This window comes from Mustela putorius, unplaced genomic scaffold, assembly GCF_011764305.1.
Source record: "Mustela putorius furo isolate JIRA1106 unplaced genomic scaffold, ASM1176430v1.1 tig00000129_pilon_pilon_pilon, whole genome shotgun sequence".
NCBI lineage: Eukaryota > Metazoa > Chordata > Mammalia > Carnivora > Mustelidae > Mustela > Mustela putorius.
This window is the reverse complement of record NW_025421290.1, coordinates 50644879-50664821: the sequence shown is the minus strand read 5'-3', so window position 1 is coordinate 50664821 and position 19943 is coordinate 50644879. Positions and strand designations below refer to the sequence as shown.

General features: G+C 49.2%; 1 protein-coding gene across 7 annotated transcripts in view; it reads right to left on the bottom strand.

Moving 5' to 3' along the window:
- TRAF3 (TNF receptor associated factor 3) overlaps positions 1-15454 on the bottom strand; it is a 118908-nt gene extending 103454 nt beyond the window's left edge. For 4 of the 7 annotated variants that reach the window (XM_045073998.1, XM_045073995.1, XM_045074009.1 and 1 more), the window contains exon 1: positions 14614-14873. The gene's annotated coding sequence lies outside the window, so the exon portion shown is untranslated. Of the gene's footprint in view, positions 1-8994; positions 9120-14613; positions 14875-15430 lie in introns of those variants that run through there. The other 3 variants (XM_004754654.3, XM_045074005.1, XM_004754655.3) reach the window with 3 other exon arrangements.
- Between the last annotated feature and the right edge of the window lie 4489 nt (positions 15455-19943).

The window sequence follows — 19943 nt, the reverse complement described above, 5'->3', positions numbered from 1 at the left end:
CGGGTTAAAGAGAGCCACAAGTTCTTTGACACTCCTTGCAACAAGAGCTAGACAATGTGTCCCCTCTCCCCACAACTAGGAGCGCCTTGCAGATTCTTGGACCATAGAACAGAGCAGGAATCACGCTGCACCCATCCGTCAGCCGCTTCCACTTCCTCTCCGAAAAACCCCATTGTAGGAGTCCTGGGCTGCCATGTAGGAAGTCCACCCACCCCAGCACAGGGGCCAACTGCAGAGGCCCTGAGGGTACATTGAAAGGGAAGAACCACCAAGCCAGGCCTTCCAACCATCCAGCCATGTTGGATGCCAGATAAATACCAGTGAGTGACCTCGGTCAATGCCACACAGAGCAGAAAAATCACCCAGCTGAACCCTGCCTGATCAACTCACAGGACCATGAGATCTAAAAACAGATTACTGCTGTGTTAGGTCACTGATGCTTAGGACAGTGTTACTCAGCAATCATTACCTGGGACAATCTGTAGCTTTTTTTTTTTTTTTTAAGATTTTATTTATTTATTTGACAGAGATCACAAGTAGGCAGAGAGAGAAGAAGAGAAGCAGGCTCTCTGATGAGCAGGGAGCCCGATGCGGGGCTCGATCCCAGGACCCCGGGATCATGACCTGAGCCAAAGGCAGAGGCTTTAACCCACTGAGCCACACAGGCGCCCCAATCTGTAGCTTTTTCAGAAAATGGCAAGCACGTCTCTCTCCTGTCCTGGTATTGAGAACAGTGTCCCCTCCTCCATTGTCCTCTGGTAGACAGAGAGTTGCAGTAGTTTGTCAGCCAGGATTTTCCCAAGGATAGGCCATGAAGGGCAGCCGTGCATTGGGAAGCAGGGAGGTATATGGCATGATCATCCTGTCTGCTTCAAAATCCTTCTAGAATTTTCCACACACTTCTGAGGACAGGACAGTTTTCAAAATTCTGAAGAAACAGATGTCCAATTAAAATGCAGCTGGTACCCTGATACAAAAGCCAGACAAAGATACCACAAGAAAACTAAAAACCCATATTCCTTATGACTTGGATGTAAAAATCTCAACAAAATATTAGCAAATCAGGGCACCTGGGTGGCTCAGTGGGTTAAGTCTCTGCCTTCAGCTCAGGCCATGATCTCAGGGTCCTGGGATAAAGCTCTGCATGGGGCTCTCTGCTCGGTGGGGAGCCTGCTTCCTCCGCTCTCTGCCTACCTGTGATCTCTGTCAAATAAATAAATAAAATCTTTAAAAAATATATATTAGCAAATCAAATCCAATAAAACATTAAAAGGATGATACACTCTGGAAAAATGAGATTTATCCCAGGAAAGCAAAGGCTGTTCAACATACCAAAATCAATTAATGTAAATATACCACACTCCTAGAATAAGGAGGGGAACCACATAATCACAGAAAGCATTTGACAAAACTCAACATTCTTTCATGGTAAAACACTCAGACAAGCAGGAATTGAAGGGAACTTCCTTAACATGATAAAGGGCATTTATTAAAAAAAGAAAGAAAGAAAAAACCCACACCTAACTTCAAAATCAATGATGAAAGACTGCAAACTTTCTCCTAAGACCAGGAACAAGACAGAGGTATCTGCTTTCACTTCTACTATTCAACACTATAGAAGGAGTAGCCAGAGCAATTAGTCAAGAAAAAGAAAAAAAGGATGTGAGGGCGATCTGGCTGCGACATCTGTCACCCCATTGATCGCCAGGGTTGATTCGGCTGATCTGGCTGGCTAGGCGGGTGTCCCCTTCCTCCCTCACCGCTCCATGTGTGTCCCTCCTGAAGCTGCGCGCTCAGTCGAAGAGGACGACCTTCCCCGATAGAGGAGAGGACCGTTCTTCGGTCAAGGGTATACGAGTAGCTGCGCTCCCCTGCTAGAACCTCCAAACAAGCTCTCAAGAAAAAGAAAAAAAAATTCAAATTGGAAAGAAAGATAAACTATCCCTATTTGCACATGACGTGATTCTATATATAGAAAATCCCAAAAAACTGCCAGAGGTAATAACCAAATTCAGCAAAGTCTGGGTGTATGATCACCACACAAAAATCACTTGTGTTTTTATACATTAGCAATGAATAATCTGAAAGAAGACTAAGGAACAACTCCATGTAAAAAATATCCAAAAGAACAAAATATTTAGGAACAACTTTAACCAAGGAGGTGAAAAATTTGTACATTGACATTACAAAATCTTGCTAAAAGAAATTAAGAATGTAAATAAGTGGTGGAGGCTTCTGGGTGGCTCAGTGGGTTAAAGCCTCTGCCTTTGGCTCAGGTCATGGTCCTGGGGTCTTAGGATCAAGCCCTGCATCGGGCTCTCTGCTCAGTGGGGAGCCTGCTTCCCCCTCTCTCTGTCTGCCTCTCTGCCTACTTGTGATCTCTGTCTGTCAAATAAATAAATAAAATCTTTAAAAAAATGTAAATAAATGGAAAGATACTCCACAGTCATGGATCTGGAGACTTAGTTATTGTTACGGCAACTCCCCAAAGCAGATTCAATTCAATCCTGATCAAAATTCTAGTGATCTTTTTTTGCAGAAAGAGAAAAACTGATCCTCAAATTAATATGAAGCTACAAGAGGTCCCAAGTAGTCAAAACAATATTGAAAAAGAAAAATAGGGCGCCTGGGTGGCTCAGTGGGTTAAGCCGCTGCCTTCAGCTCAGGTCATGATCTCGGGGTCCTGGGATCGAGTCCCGCATCGGGTTCTCTGCTCGGCAGGGAGCCTGCTTCCCTCTCTCTCTCTCTGCCTGCCTCTCCATCTACTTGTGATTTCTCTGTCAAATAAATAAATAAAATCTTAAAAGAAAAAAAAATAGAATATAAAAAAAAAGAAAAAGAAAAAGAAAGTGGAAAGACTCAATACTTCTCATACTACCTCAAAAGTTTCTACAAAGCTACAGTAATTCAAAAAGTGTGCCACTGGCACAAGAACAGTCATACAGATCAAGAGAGCAGAGCTGAGAGTACAAAAAATAAATTCAAAGATCTATGGCCAACTGATTTCCAACAAGGGTGCCATGACCATCCAATGGAGAAAAGAACAGTCCCTTCAACAAATGGTGCTGGGACAAGTGTATGACCACATCCAAAAGAATGAAGTGGGCCTCCTAGCTCACCCCATATATAAAAATTAACTCAAGGGGCGCCTGTGTGATTCAGTGGGTTAAAGCCTCAGCCTTTGCCTTGGGTCGTGATCCCAGGGTCCTGGGATGGAGCCCTGCATTGGGCTCTCTGCTCGACAGCAAGTCTGCTTTCCCCTCTCTCTCTCTGCCTGCCTCTCTGCCTACTTGCGCTGTCAAAGAAATAAATAAAACCTTAAAAAAAAATTAACTCAAAATGGATCAAAGACTTAATGTAAGAGCTAAAGCTATAAAATACAGGGATAAATCTTCATGACTTCAGATTTGGAACAGATTCTCAGATTTGATACCAAAAGCACAAGCAACAAAAAGAAAAAATAATAATAAATTGGACTTTATCAGAATTAAGAACTTTTGTGCATCAAAGGGCATTATATTAAGCATGTGAAAAAAAAACCCTACAGAATGGAAGAAAATATTTGTCGACCACATACTTAATAAGGGTTTAGTATCTAAAATATATAAAGAATTCATCCAACAACAAAAAGATAAACCAACTAAACATGGGAAGAGGGTCTGAATAGACATGATTCCAAAAAAAGACACACAATCACAAGATGTTCAATTATCACTGGCCATTAAGGAAACACAAAATTATAATGAAAATACCATTTTGCAACCACTAGAATAGCTTATGTACATATATATGCACACACATACATGCATATATTCATACATAAATGTTGGCAAAGATATACAGAAATTGGAACCTAGTACATTGTTTGCAGGAATAAGATAAACACAGAATTACCGTACGACCCAGAAATCCCATTTCCTAAGTTTTTTTTATACAAGAGAAATGAAACTACATGTCAACACAGAAACCTGAACACATTATTCCTAATAGCTAAGTGGGGAAAGCATCCCAAATGGCCATCAGTGGATGAATGGATAAATTATTTGTGGTATGCACATGCACAATAGAATATTATTCAGCCATAAAAAAGGAACAGAATACTTATACATGCTACAATTTAGCTGTACCTCAAAAACATTACACTAACTGAAAGAAGCTAGACATAAAAAATCACATGTTGGGGGCGCCTGGGTGACTCAGTGGGTTAAGCCGCTGCCTTCGGCTCAGGTCATGATCTCAGGGTCCTGGGATCGAGTCCCACATCGGGCTCTCTGCTCAGCGGGGAGCCTGCTTCCTCCTCTCTCTCTCTCTGCCTGCCTCTCTGCCTACTTGTCATCTCTCTCTGTCAAATAAATAAATAAAATCTTTAAAAAAAAAATCACTTGTTGTATGATCCCTTTTATATGAAATGTCCAGAAAAGGCAAATCCATAGAGACGGAAAGCAGATTAGAGGCTACCAAGGGTTGGGAGGAAAAGAGCATGGGGAATGATTACTTAGTGAGCTTGAGGACTGTTTACGGGGTGATGGAAAGTGCTGAAACTAAAGCAAGCTGGTGGTTGTACAACACCGTGAATACACTAACTACTACTGAACTGCATGCTTAACTGGTTAATTGCATGTTATGTGAATAACATGAAAAACTCAATGAAAGAAAATGTAGTTAGACTATAGTATATTGATTCATCCATACAAATACTTGAACACCTACCACACACCAGGCACTTCCCGAGTACATGGGTTAAGATGGTAAACAAAACTTCTGTGCTAAAAATTTATTTTTTAAAGCCTTTATGTATTTATTTGATAGGGAGAGACAAGTTAGAGAGGGAGCACAAGCAGGAGGAATGGGAGAGAGAGAAGCAGGCTCCCCGTCAACCAGGGAGCCTGATGTGGGCTTCAATCCCAGGACCCTGCGACCATGACCGTAGCCAAAGGCAAACACCCAACGACTAAGTCACCCAGGTGCCCTTCTGCTATGAATTTAAAAAGTAAGGTAAGAGACTAGAGAGTGACAGCTTGGACTATTTTAACTCTGTTAAGAGAAGACCTCCTGGAAGAAGTGTTCATTTGAACAGAGACTAGAATGAACTGAATGAAATGAAATGTTATTCTGCTAAATAATAATATACTAAAATACAAATATTATCAAAATCATCACATGCAAAAATTCTTTTTCTAAAAATAATTTTACTCTTGGGGCGCCTTGGTGGCTCAGTGGGTTAAAGCCTCTGCCTTTAGTCAGGTCATGATCTCAGGGTCCTGGGATCGAGCCCCCCATCGGGCTCTCTGCCCAGTGGGGAGCCTGCATCCCCCTCTCTCTCTGCCTGCTTCTCTGCTTACTTGTGATCTGTCAAATAAATAAATTTTTAAAAATCTTCAAAAATAATTTTATTCTTTATTACAAATAATTTTTATAGCCATTGGAATATATATATATATATATACACACACACACATACATATACTGCTTCTACAGTTTCCTTGCAGGACAGCTCTCAGGACCAAGCCATACTCCCAAGAGAGCCTGTCATTCATCTTTTTTTTTTAAAGATTTTATTTATTTGACAGAGAGAGATCACAAGTAGGCAGAGAGGCAGGCAGAGAGAGGAAGGGAAGCAAGCCCCCTGCTGAGCAGAGAGCCCGATGTGGGACTCGATGCCAGGACCCTGAGATCATGACCTGAGCCGAAGGCAGCGTCTTAACCCACTGAGCCACCCAGGCGCCCCCCTGTCATTCATCTTGCTAACAAGGCATGTTTTCCTTTTGGGAAATCACTCAGGAAGCAAAGAGGGAGAGGAATTACCACTTATGATATGCTAGGTTCTCACATTCACTCATATTTTCACATTTATTCCTCACAACTACCTTTTCATCAATGAGAAAAATTGAGGTTCAGAAAGGGTAAGTAACATACCATCGTAGTTAGCTAAAGGAAGGACCAGAATTTAAATTGAGTCTGATTTCAAACCCATACTCATTTCATACATAAATTTGTCTCATTTTGGGGCACCTGGGTGGCTCAGAGGGTTAAACCTCTGCCTTCGGCTTGGGTCATGGTCTCAGGGTCCTGGGATCGAGCCCTGCGCCTGGCTTGCATCGGGCTTTCTGCTTGGCGGGGAGCCTGCTGCCCTCTCTCTTGCTGCTTGCCTCTGTCTACTTGTGATCTCTGTCAAATAAATAAATGAAATCTTTAAAAAAAAATTTTTTTTGGTCTAATTTTTACTGAGCACATCTTAGGCCAAACTGAAAATATGATGACGTGCCATGTCTTTGAGGAGCTTGTCATCTCAACACTAGAGACCCATCCAAGATGTACCAGAACATTCCTTGGTCTAAAGAAGGCAGAGCAGGCTCCAGAATCATGAGGTCTTTACTCTCCAATGCCATGGCATGTACCCACAAAGTCCAACTCAGGTTAAGAAGCAAGGAATCCGGGGCACCTGGGTGGCTCAGTGAGTTAAAGCCTCTGCCTTTGGCTCAGGTCATAATCTTGGGGTCTTGGGATCCAACCCCACATCGGGCTCTCTGCTCGGCCGGGAGCCTGCTTCCTCCTTTCTCTCCGCCTGCCTCTCTGCCTACTTGTGATCTCTCTCTGTCAAATAAATAAATAAAATCTTTAAAAATAAATAAATAAATAAGAAGAAGAAGAAGTAAGGAACCTACCCTCTACCACTCCAAACCTGACTCGCAGCCTCGGAGTCCAGCCCCGTGCCGGGATTCACTACCCTTGCTGGAGAACCGATGGCTATGCAACAAGCCTCCTCCCCTCAACCCAGCCATCACCATCTGCTGCCCCCCCCCACAGTTCTGTGTTCAAAACTACACAGCGGTTCTAGCAGAAAAGCCACATAAAATCTTCCCCAAAATGCTCAACAACATCATTTCCTCGCTAAATCTGGAGAAGGCTTCCTTGCCTTTAACTTATATTCCCGTAAGTCATTTGTAGCTATAATTACATTCCAGATGCAGAAATGCGACGGTGCTGGGCTGCGACCATTAAGCTCTCTACAGAGTGACCAGGCCTCGGGGACTTGTTCACTGCTAACAAGCTAATGCTTGTGAAATTGTATAAAGAGATAACGACTAAATACTATCATTATTACTAGACTACCAGTTTAAATGTAAATTAAGAGAGGGAAAGGGGAAAGAAAACACATTAGTAAATCAGGTTTGGGATTGCTACTCAGCAAGATGTAAACATCTGAACCGCAAGGGTAAAGAACGTCCTAACGGAATTTGTTAAAGGATGTTGAATGCAATGTTGCTGCCATAAGGAAAAAACTCAGAACAGAAAGGAGTGGAGGGAATACCGGCTAGAAAAACAAGTCGATACAAGGAGAACAGATGTTAAAGGAAAGTAAAGGCTGCATGTGAAAAACATATGCTGGAGAAATACACAATTTCTTTAAAAAGCACTACATAGCAGCAAAACTAAAACACTAGAATCAGAAAACAAAATTAAAAACAAAATCCAAAACTGGATTATAATTCAGCTTAAACTAACCACACAGCACAGTAATGAAAACACAAACTCTAGAGTCCAGTGGGCCTACTGCCCTTCATTTTTCTCATCTATAAAATGGGAATGATTCTTACTTCAAAAGTCAGGTTGGCACAGAGGCGGCCCCCACGGCAGCCACTTCCCTGTTCCCGAGCATCCCTGAAGCACAGCCATGGGGCACAGCTTCAGACTGATGGGTCCTTCTGACATGCAACTCTTCCAGCCAATGCTTCTCCTCTTCTGCAAGCTTTAGCTCATGCTTGTCCTCCCCAGAAAATACCTCTGAATCCCCCAGAAAGTTACACGGCACCCCACGGCTTCCTCAGAACCTCTGGTCTAGGAGCGCCTGGGTGGCTCAGTTGGTTGAGCAGTAGCCTTCAGCTCGGGTCATGATTCCAGGGTCGTGGGGTCGGGCCCCGCATCGGGCTCCCTGCTTGGCGGAGAGCCTGCTTCTCTCTCTCCCTCTGCCTGCTGCTCTGCTTACTTGCTCTCTCTCTCTCTCTCCCCCCATCAAACAGACAAATAAAATCTTTAATCCATCAACAGATGAATGGATCAAGAAGATGTGGTATATATACACAATGGAATACTATGCAGCCATCAAAAGAAATGAATTCTTGCCATTTGCGACAACATGGATGGAACTAGAGCGTATCATGCTTAGCAAAATAAATCAAGCGGAGAAAGACAACTATCATATGATCTCCCTGATATGAGGAAGTGGTGATGCAACATGGGGGGTTAAGTGGGTAGGAGAAGAATCAATGAAACAAGATGGGATTGGGAGGGAGACAAACCATAAGTGACTCTTAATCTTACAAAATAAACTGAGGGTTGCTGGGGGGAAGGGGGTTGGGAGAAGGGGGGGTGGGGTTATGGACATTGGGGAGGGTATGTGCTTTGGTGAGTGCTGTAAAGCGTGTAAACCTGGCGATTCACAGACCTGTACCCCTGGGGATAAAAATACATGTTTATTAAAAAAATAAAATAAAATAAAAAATTAAAATAAATAAATAATAAAAAATAAAATTAAATTAAAAAAAGAACCTCTGATCTACCCTCACAGCACCTACCACACCGTGCCATAACCCACAGGCTTTCTGGCTCGTCACCTTCCAGAAGCTCCTTGAGGATGGCCATCATACAGCAACCCGACTGTTCGCCTTTGACATCTAGCACAGCTCCTGACTAAGCTCTCAAAAAATGTGTGTTGATCAAATAATTGCCAACTCTCCTAAATTGGGGTAGAGGCCAAGCAGCTTCCCTGGGGCAAATCTTGACAAATGAAGAACGTAAAGAAAAAACTCTAGTCTGGGTGAACAGTCCATGCTTTGCCTGACTTGGAACAGTCACTAACCCCAAAACTCCAAGCCTCCCATATAAAAAGATGGAATTCAATTAGAAAGTCTCTATGGTCCCTACCATAGGCGAGGACATATTATGTTCATATTTTAAGATCTTAACATTTTTATTTTACTACATCTTAATTACCTATGAATTAGTAGTTATTGTTATGAAAATTAACATCAGGGGCACCTGGGTGGCTCAGTCAGTTAAACACAACTCTTGATTTCACCTCAGGTCGTGATCTCAGGGTCATGAGATCAAGCCCTGCATCAGGCTCTGCACAGGGGTGGCGGTGGGGGCAGGGGGAAGCCTGCTGAAGATTCTCTCTCTTCTCTCTCTCCCCCTCCCTCTCTAAAAAAAAAAAGAAAAATTAACATCAGTAGAATGCTTTATTGTCCATTTCACTAATAACAAGCATATGATGTGCATGATGCTTTCTACCCCATTTTATAGATGGATAAACCTATGCAGAGAGAACCAACAGCCTGCCCAAGTACAGAGGGTGGGACTGGCATTCAGATGCTCCCCTTCTCAAGCTGGGGAATGGACAGCTCCAGGGACACATGGTAGGGTGAAAAGGGAGCCCTCAGGGATCTTAGGGGAGCTAAGGACAAACAAAATGCAGTTTTTGGAGAATTAATAGTACTCAAAAATTTGGGAGACAAAGTGTGTTTATATTTTTTAAAAATCAGACATATTATTGGGTACAGCATAAAATCTGTATTAAAACTTAAGATAAAGGGGTGCCCTGCTGGGTCAATCACCAACTATGTGACTCTTAAGCTCAGGGCCATGAGTTGAAGCCCCACGGTGGGTATAGAGATGACTTAAAAAATAAAAGATAAACCTTTTTAAAAAATTAAAGCTAAACTTAACAGGCCTAGACTCCCATTAAGGGCCTGAGACATACTACGCTAAAGCCATGCTATGCCCTTTCTCAGAGAAATGCCATCTGAAATCTGAACACTTAATTTGCCCTATAATAATGTCTCAAACATCAGGCTGTATTAATCCAAAAAGGACAGAATTTAATTTCTACAATAAAGTTGTGACTTCAGGGCATTACTGAGCAGAGAAAGCCAAGAACTAGTATCCCCATTCTTTCTTTCTAAGTCATTAAAAGCACCTAGGGACGTTACAATGTCAAATGAAGTCTCCCATCATACAGGCCTCTTAATGCAACCAACCAGGGAGCTAAGCCTGCCGGAACGGGGGTGGGGTGCGCGCCGGTGGGCACAGTCAAGGGAGGCAGCTACAAGGCACACCCGATGTTAGGCACACATGCAGATGTTAGCAGCCAAACCACACGGAATTACTGTGTGGGCATCTGGTGTGTCTCTTGGCTCAGCCAAACTTGCAGCTCTGGACAAACACTGACAGGAGAGGCCTAATGGGTACCTCATTACCTCCGGTGTATGCAGGCCTCCTACTGGGCATTAACCTTCCAGAGTACAAAGCCAGTCTCTGAAAACCTTCACTATAACCATCATGACTCCTGAAGATTCATGTTTTAACACTCTGATACTACTACTGTCCTCAGATTTTATTATCCTACTTGGTTAATCAATTTAGCTTTTCTCTCCACTTAAGGAACCAAGTTTCCAATAAACATGCTTTTGGGTTTTGCTATAGAGTCAGTGTTTAAATTAGAAAGGAAATCACAGTATCAGAATAGCAGGTCTGATAACCTTGGGAGAACAGCCTCATAAAAATTTATCTAATCACCTCCATTAAAAAAAAAAAAAAAAAAAAAAAACACAAAGTTTAAATCAGCACAGAACAAGCCCTAGAAAAACGTAAATCATGAAATGAAATTGTAGGACCCGGTTTTTTTATTTCTTGAGAATTAAAGAGATTTAGGTCTTTCAACACAGATGATGGGGCAGTAGGTTGGTGGGCGTTGGGGGGAGGGTCCGGAGGAACGATGCTTTTTATTCACATTTACACCCCTCCCTGACCACCACTCTTGGAGACTCCCTGCCTACGATGGAAAGAGTAGACACAGCGGTGTGCCGCCAGCCCGCTGCTCTGCTCCCCAGTGCAGGCTGGCCTCCTGGCAGCGGCATACGCTTGACCCACTTGAGCTCCTGGTTAAGCTCTAGAGGACAGCACACAAAACATCGCAACTGGAAATCCACTGCCCAGCGGCATCACCAGCACTGTGTCTAACTGGCAAGAAATGAAAAAGGGCAGCAAATTGTCAGATCTCATCTCACGAAAACACAGGGTGGGTAGGGAGACATTCTCTCTCTACATTTCTAAGGGTCCTGCAAGAGGCCCAACAGCCGCCCAGCGCCTTCCCCAACTACCCCAGCCAGCCAGAAAGAAGCTTGTTCCCCTTTGCTGAATTCCCACCATACTTCCAGTCTTCCACGCAATCCACTAATTCACTTTAGCCGACGACTACTCAGTTTCTTCCTGGTGGGTCCTCCCTCTCCAGCTGAGGGTCAGTTCCCTCCAGGGCAAGGTGGTAAATTTCCACTTTCCCCACTCTTCTGCCCACAAGCTTTAGTCCTGGTGCTGTCAGTCCAATACCCGTGGTTTTGGGCATCTCCCTTCCTGGCACACAGGGGCAGACTTCTGCAGACCATGCCGTTAAAGGCAGGCGCTGTATCTCACTCATCCTAGCTCTGTTAACAAGAATATTATGGGAACTTGAGGCACATTAAGTGAACATTAAGTTAGATGAGAAAAAGATTCCCAACTCCCAGTTAATGATCCACTTATCTCGAGGAATATAGAATTCAGCAAGAGATTCCCACCTGATTTTTGGAGCTGTGAGAAACCCACAGTCACCTACATTTACTACCTGCCAGCCTCAGCCCAAGGTGTCTGCACAGCGAGACAACAAATTTTAGCCAAAAGAAATTTTACTGCTTAATGATAAAAACCTCACCTCTTCTTCCTAGGTTGGTCAGTCCCCTACCCACTACTCTTCTAGAATATGGTTGTGCAAAACCCAGCCAATCAATAAAGGCTCTTTAAAATGGGAAAGCCGTTTGTATTTTCTAGTTAATTATGAATCATAGATTCTACTCAAGCACACATAGTTTTCTTACATTTTTCCTTTCTGTTCAAAATTACATTTTCTTTTACGCCCATTGACTCCTTTGGACCCAAAGCTTCCAGCTATGATGCAAGCGACACCTCACCCCGTTCACCTCTCTACTGCCCCCCTGCTCTCGGGCATCCGGCCTCTCCCTCAGGCTCTACTCCTCCCACTCAAAACAAACCTAAGCATCACCTCCAGTTAGGCCTCAACTCCCTCTCTCGGGTCACCTTCCAGACCCACTGGCCTCACTTCCTTCTTTCTCACTCAGTAACTCTTTCCAGTTTCTGTCCATATGTGAAGTCAATATTATGACTCTCCCCCCTCACCCAAAAAAATAGTATTTCTTCCTCTACGAACACCTGTAAAAAAGCACACAAGGGGTCCTGACTCTGGAATCAGCACAGGGACCTTGGTCCCCAGATGTCTCCTCTACCAAATAAACAGTTCTTAAACTGACCATGGCACAAAACTCAGCTGTTGCGTAATACTTGATAGTTCAGGTCACTTGCTGTTTGGAGAGTCCTGCTATATGAAGATGAGAAAATAGAGATGGGCAAAATTAATGCAATTTCCTTTGTTTGCTCAAGCCAGCCCAGACTTGCAACATCACAGTGCCGGTTTTATCTTTCTTGAAGTACAGCTTTAACATCATGCTCACCCTCAGTTCATTAGCATATCTATCCTGACAATACCCCAGAAAGGCCTCTCTCAGCTTTACACAGAAATAAATAAATAAATAAATAAATAAGGGATTCTAGCCAGAGTGTTTACAGAATCAAAATCCCAAACACAGGGGGAAAGAGCAACAGGCAGCCCAGATGTTTCAGTTAAACGAAGGACTTTCTTCCAGACATGAACCAGAGCAGGAATATTTTGATGGTATTAACAGAAACAACAGATCACTGTAAAATATCTTTACACTGTCCTACTAAGTGAGGCCATCTTAGAGAGTCCAAAATGCATGAACAGAATCCAAGGAAAATAATCGGTCTTCTTTCCCCTCACAGACAAATTCACATGTCTTAAAAAAAAAAAAAAATTGCTGGACTTCTCCCTGTCAGTTCTCTCTGCTCTCCTGGCTTCTGCATTGTGACGGCTGGAACAGATGGCGTCTGGGTGAGACACCTTAATGTCTTAAACCTCATGCATGACAGGGGCTGATCTAAGTAGGGATGCTGGAATCCCAGGTCTGTCCGGATGTCCGCTGTCATGAGCATCTACTCCCAAGAATTCCCGTTCTTATATATTTCCCAGCTTCCACACCAATAACGCTTATTTTGCTTGGTCGAAGAATTTTTCATCTTTAGACTAATCCTAAATATGCATCGCGACAGTCCCAACAGGGTGAAAAGGCACATATCCCCCTTCCACGTGAAAATCGAACGGCGGTGCACTATTGTGCCAGACCCCCTACATATGATGCAGTCTTTTCAACAGGCCATTTTCAAGGATGGGAAAGACACGCGAAGATTTTAGCACCGACAGACGGTCCACCACGTCATCTCTCTAAATAAAGGTTTTACAGAAACCGAGAAGATTACGGAATACGTTTCCCAAAGCTTCAGCAGTGTGTGTATTCACGACAAATGCCGGGGGGGGGGGGGGGGGGGAAGAATTATGGCTCCTCCTCGGTCGTATGCTGTGAATGTAAATGAAGAGGCAGTAAGGTAACGCTACTCAGCACTGCCTTTATGACTCCACAAAAATAAATGACCGCACACGCACACGCACACACACCCGCATCTCCGTCCGAAATCTGATTCAGCGCTTAATAGGAAAAACGTGAAACACAACCGTTTCCCTCCACGGCCCACGATCCGGACGGCTCTTGAATTTCCAGGCACGTCCACGGCCGTCCGTCCACTTCCATGTTGAGGCTGCGTTTCAGACCGAGGGCAGAGAAGGTGCCACACGCAACCCTCCCTACAGGTCCAGGGACTAAACACACGTCCCCAGACGGGGTGACAGTGTGAAAACGTGGCAAAGCGTACGTGAGCGAGAGCCCGGCGCCTCGGGAGGAAATCTTAAAAGACCGTGGCACGGGCCATGCCCACCTTCCGCCGCCCCGGAGCCCAGCCCGACCTTTCCTACTCATCGGGGGTGGGATGCGAGCCTGTTGCCCCGAACGGCAGCCCAGGGCGCCCTGCCTTCGAGGCCACTGCAGCGGCCCGCTCGGGGATCCGTCAGAGCTCCGTCTGCAGAGCAATGACTCAGTATAAACTTTTAAATAACGGCTGGAGAAACCCACCCGCCGCCCGCCCCCGGGCGCACGTCCGCGCCTGCGGACCCCCGGGCCCGCGCCCGCCCTCGGCGCGCACACCCCGCCCCGCGGGCGATGCCGGCTCTCCCCACACCCCGCGGGACTCACGCTTCCAAGAGGCCTCGGCGCCCCGTTTCCTGAAAAGCTGCGGGCGTCCCGGCCCGCGGGCCCCGGGCCCGGCCTCGAGGACAAAGTTTTCCGAAGTTGAGGCGCTCGGGGGGCAGGCGGGCCCGGGCGGGGGCGGGGGCGAGGCGGCGCCGCACCGGGCACTCGCCGCCGGGCTCCGGGCCTGCTCCGCCCCGGCCCCGCTCCGGCCCCGGGCCCGCCGGCGCCACCGCCGCCGCCGCCGCCGCCGCCCCCGCCGCTGGCGCGGGAAGGAGCCGCCGGGGATGGAGCCGCCCGCCCGCCGCCCGCCCGCCGCCCGCCCGCCGCCGCCGCCACGGCCCCTTACCCGCGGTCCGCCCCGCTCGGCCGGCTCAGGGGCGCCGGGCGCGTCCTCCGCCGCGGTCCGCAGCGTCCTGCTCCCCGGGCAGCCCCATGTCGGGGGGCGGGGAAGGGCCGGCGGCCGCCGCCGCCGCCGGCTGGAAAGTCCCTGCTGGGCTGCAACCCCGGCTCGCGCACGCGGCGGCCGCGCCGCGCCGCGCTCCCTCGCGCCCTCACGCACCCTCTCACAGCACTTCCTCTCGCGCGCTGGAAATCCCCGCCGGCCGCCGGCGCGCGCCCTGGCGCGCGCCCGCCCCGCCCCCGCCGCCCGCGCGCGCGTGGGAGCGCAGGAGCCGGCGAGCCGGCCGGGCCCCACGCGCCCGCGGCCCGCGCGGCCCCGCTCGCCCCCCCGCCCCCGCCTCGCGCGCGCACGCGCCCGCCGCCCGTTGCTAAGGCCCGCCCGCCCGGCGCCCGCCCGCCGGCCTTAGCAACCGCGCGGTGGCGGCGCGAGCCGGGGCGGCCCCCGACGCCCCCAGCGCCGCCCGCCCCCTCGCTCTGCGCGGCCCGCGCCCCCGGCCGCCGCGCGGCCCCGCGGTCCCCCCCTTTCCGGGTTAAAAAAAAAAAACAACTGCCACGCAGCCGCGTGTGGGCCCCAGAGGTGCAGGTTCGGTGGCGGCCGGGAGCGATGGCGTCACCGTCTTCACCCGCGCAGCCACGCGCACTCCCACAGGCTGCGCCCCTAGACACACGCTCCGCATCAGCACACGCACCCGCACCCCGGCCGACGCGGGCTCCCACACACGCATTCCTGAACACCGGGCCCTCACACGCACGCTCCCGCTCACCTGGGCACAGACACGCTCGCGCGCCCTCGCACACACACTCATTCACACGGCGGCCAGCAGCCCCGCGCACGCCGCACACGGCGCTCACACACACACACACACACACACCCCCCGCGCGCGCAGGTGGGTGGGGCCGAAGGTGACTCGGGCCATCTGGGCCTCTGCTCGCTCCTCCTGAGAGGGGCCGTCGGAGTTTCCTCTCCTTCCTCCCTGGGCTCCTCCCACACCCAGGAAGCCGCGCTCACTCAAGTGGGGACGCGGTGGCCAGTGGGCCCGAGGGCCCGGCGTCCCGAGTGGACGGGGACCCCGGTGGCCGCGCGCTGCTCTCCTCCGTCCAGCTCCGGCCTGTGCGGTGGAGGCGGCCTCCAGGGCCAGGGACGCCCGCCTCTCCAGGCCGCGGCCCCCCAAGTCCTCCGTGGGTCCCCTGGTCCTCCCAGCCCTCTGCACCCCACCTGGCTGAGCCGCTCTCGGGGAGCCTCCAGGCCAACTCTCCCCACGTTTACAAGTCAACCCCGGGGCGCCCGAAAGGGCTCTTGGTTTTTGTCTTGCCACCAAGGCTTCGGAAGGTCCCTGACCAGAGCTGAGACCAGGGTTGGCCTGTATTTCTCCAGTGACTCATGTGAGGAGAGGCAGGAAGTCCAGCATCTCCTCCTGCAGCTTCCCCTTGGAAGGTTCCGGAACCCTGGACAGTCTGCACAGGCCGGGGCAGCCACGGGGACCGGCTCCATCGGCCCAGCAGGTGTCTGTCCCCAGCCACGGCAGCGGGTGGGGTGGGGGACCTCCGCCCCAGACCCAGGTTGCGGTGGCGCCCCGCTTGGGGCCCCGAAGGGCACAGAGCCCCGAGTTCAGAGCAGAGGACCCCCGCAACCACATCGGGGTGACAGGCCGGAGACAGCCAGCCACCGAGGTCCCCTCATGGAGGGCTCCCCTCCTGAGCCCTGGGAGTCCTTTCCCGCCCACCCCGAAGGGTCGGGTCCTGGCTGCTTCTCCTGGCCCGACTCCTCCCGGGCCCCCAGAGCACCTCAGACCACCGTCCCGGACCCTCTGGGCCAGGAGCTCACCCCCTTACTGCCTCACGCTATAGGGCAAGGGCTCTTCTTAAGGCTTTGCCAAACTAAGACTGACCCAAAAGCTCCAGACTGGGCTTTTTGGGGTTTTTAGAAATAAGCAACAAGGTAGCCGTTTTCGAGATCCCTCCGAGGGGTTTTCGGGGACTCCACGTGCTCCCAGGGCGCTGGGAAGCAACCCTGGGAATGGGGAGACGGACGGGCTTCAGGACCCCCGGGAGGGCCCTCTGCTGGTGAGACCTGTTCCTGCTCCTCTTCCCGGCCCCCCTCCTTTCTCGTCTCCAGCTGTCCGCGCAGTTCTAGAACCCCAGCTCCAGGGGACCGCACGAATAATTTTGCCCCAAACAGGGCCACCGCTCTGGGGGGCGGGGCCTCTGGCCTCTGCAGTGTCAGTCGGCGGAGCAGCAGTGATGGGCAGCAAGGAGAGCCAATCACAGCTCTCCTCTGCCTTTCAGGGGCAGCCCCTTCGGTTCCCTATGGCAACGTGGAACAACAAGCGGACACCCTTTCTGGACAAAGAAATTTCTCCCAGGGACTTGTAGCATTATAGGTTCTGTTTGCTGCGTTCCTGGGAGACGCGCACGCAGATATCAGAGCCCCAGCTCAGAAGCCAGTCCTGTTTGTTTCCCAGAGAAGGTCGCAATAGTAGTGGGGGGACTTCAGGCCAGTGAATGGGGTCTCATCAGGCCCTCAAGTGACACCCACACAAAGACCATGGGCCCCCTTGGGAGATCTAACTTGCCTGCAGGGCCCTGGCAATTTCTCCCACTGAAATATCAACCTCAGGAGGGACCGGGACTCTCGGCAGAATAAAACTAGTTAAACCAACTGTCCAGACAAGCGGCCTCCAAGCTTTGTGAATTTTACAGCACAACCCAGTCGTGTATCATGTGTGCACATACACACACAGCGTATGACAGCACTCCGCCTCAAACCTGTGATATGCTCTATTTTCTAGTCCATTCGATTTTGTAAATACTGTTGTTGTGACCCTCTCCACTCTGTTTGTTCGTAACCTGGTGTGGAAACACTACCTTCCGACTGAGGTAGCTCAGATATTAAGCGTCTGCCTTTGCCTCAGGTCATGATCCTGGGATCCTGGGATTGAGCCCCATATCAGGCTCCCCCCCTTAACAGGAAGCCTGCTTCTCCCTCTCCCAATCCCCCTGCTTGTGTTCCCTCTCTTGCTGTGTCTCTCTTTGTCAAATAAATAAAATCTTTAAAAAAACAAAACAAAACAAAAAAAACCTTGAAAACACTATCTTGGACTGGAGGAAGGGCTGAAGATGGTGGACTAGGCCCTCACCCCAAGTGTGTGGGGTGGTTCGCGTGTGAAATCACTCCTCCCCACTCCTGTCCATGCAGGGCTAACTGAGCTGGGAAACCAACACTGCCAGCCCCGCCACCTGGCTAAGGGCAGAGGTGCACCAGCAAAGATGCAGGGTGCCTGTGTCCTTGTCTGGACAAGGGCAGCAGAAAGCAAGTGCAAAAGAACTGGGGCACGGAGAGGCATAGGATGGCTAAGGTGTTCAAACTTTGCTGGGCGTCTTGGGCAAGTGACAGACAAGGGCAGGGAAGGTAGGAGATTTGGGGAACTGGCCACATGAAGTTTTATTTTTCTCTCATTTCTGTGGGCCACTCAGGGAGATGAAGTTATCCTCGTTTAGGGAACACCCAATCTGGGATTTGCACACATGTGTGAGTGCACACACCGTCTTTGGTACTTTCCCCCCAATCCTTCAGGAGAACCTGAGCACAAGGCGTGGCCAGCCTCCTACAGGTACCTTGACTGGAGCCCCACACCCACCCTGACCTTGAACACCTTCTGAAAAATAGATTGTCTCACCAAGAAAAAGGGGTATTTTTCTGCAGACCTCACTGGAGACAGGGAAGAGCATTTGCCTCAAGAACCACACAGCAGGGGCGCATGGGTGGCTCAGTGGGTTAGGGCCTCTGCCTTCGGCTCAGGTCATGGTCTCAGGGTCCTGGGATCGAGCCTCGTGTTGGGTTCTCTGCTCGGCAGGGAGCCGGCTTCCTCCTCTCTCTCTGCCTGCCTCTCTGACTACTTGTGATCTCTGTCTGTCAAATAAATAAACAAAATCTTAAGAAAAAAAAAAAAACCACACAGCAAACTCACGAATGCTCCTCTGTGTGATCACTGACCTTCTCCCTCAATCTGCGGGGTCATCACAGCCCCTTTCCTCCACCCCCTTCCCAGGAATCCAGCTCCTGACTCAGCTGGCACCCTCCACTCCTTGAACCAACCAGTGGCTGGTGGAAACCTACAGCCAGTCGTGCTAGCCCAGCAGACTCCCAGGAAATGGGTTCTCCTCCTCCCTGCTTGTTAGAAATGCGGAGGGAGAAGGTTATTGGGTCCAAATTAAGTCTCAGATTAATGAGATAAAACGTTTGAAAAGTACAAGAATTGTTCTAATTCATCAAAACCGCAGTGTGACATCTCTCTGTGAAGAAAGGCAAATGGGGTGCCCTTCCCCAGCTCTCCAAGCTGGTGGCAACACGCCTGAAACGTCGTATGATCCCAGATCAAAGCCACTTATTCCACCGTCCCCTTGTTCATTAGAGCATTCGGTCAAGACCTGCTTGTAGTCCAGACCCACCAGCTCTCTCCCAGCACAGAACCAATTAAATGCTTGCCCTTTTGGAGCTTACCTTCTAGCAGGTGAAAACAAAATAAATTGCAAGTGAGTTTATAACAAGAGCTCTGGAGCAAGCCAGAGCAGAGAAGGGGAAGAGGAAGGCCTGGCGTGAATGGGCAGGGAAGGAGGCAGGGAAAGCGCTGGATAAGACACCGCTTCCAGTAGGCCTAAAAGAAAAGAAGGTACCATGTGCTAATCAGTAGGAAAAGCACCCAGGAAGAGGGAAGAGCATGGGCAAAGGCCCTGAGGTCAGTGAACATTCAGGAGGCCATTGTGGCTGGAGCCAAGGAACCAGAGAAACTCACAGAGCAGGAAGGTGAGGGTGGGGACTTAGGCTCAGGGGAGCTAGAGACACGGGTCCTTTCAGGTCATCAAGAGCGCTTTGGTTTTAACTCTGAGATGGGGTCCCCTGTGAAGTCTGATTGGCAGCTTATATTCTATCCAAACTAACCCTACATTTGATCTTCCTTCATTGTCCTTCAGCCAATAATCATATCCCAAGAACCAGGCAAGTCTGAACACAGCAGGATGTTTTCTTGTTACGGGGTGAATGAGGTCACCGGCAATGAAGCTCGGTGTGGGCCAGCAGCTAGAAACATAAACCTCCTAAGTTTAAACCAAACCAAACCAAACCAAAACGTGACTCCTTCTTGGCCCAGTGACCCCACATCTGGGACTCTTCCAAAGAAATAACATCAAATACTGGAAAACCACTAGGTAGCCCCCCATTCGAAACTGAAGAAAGGGAATGAGCATCACCCTTAGCTGGTGGTCGTCATGGAGATTTTC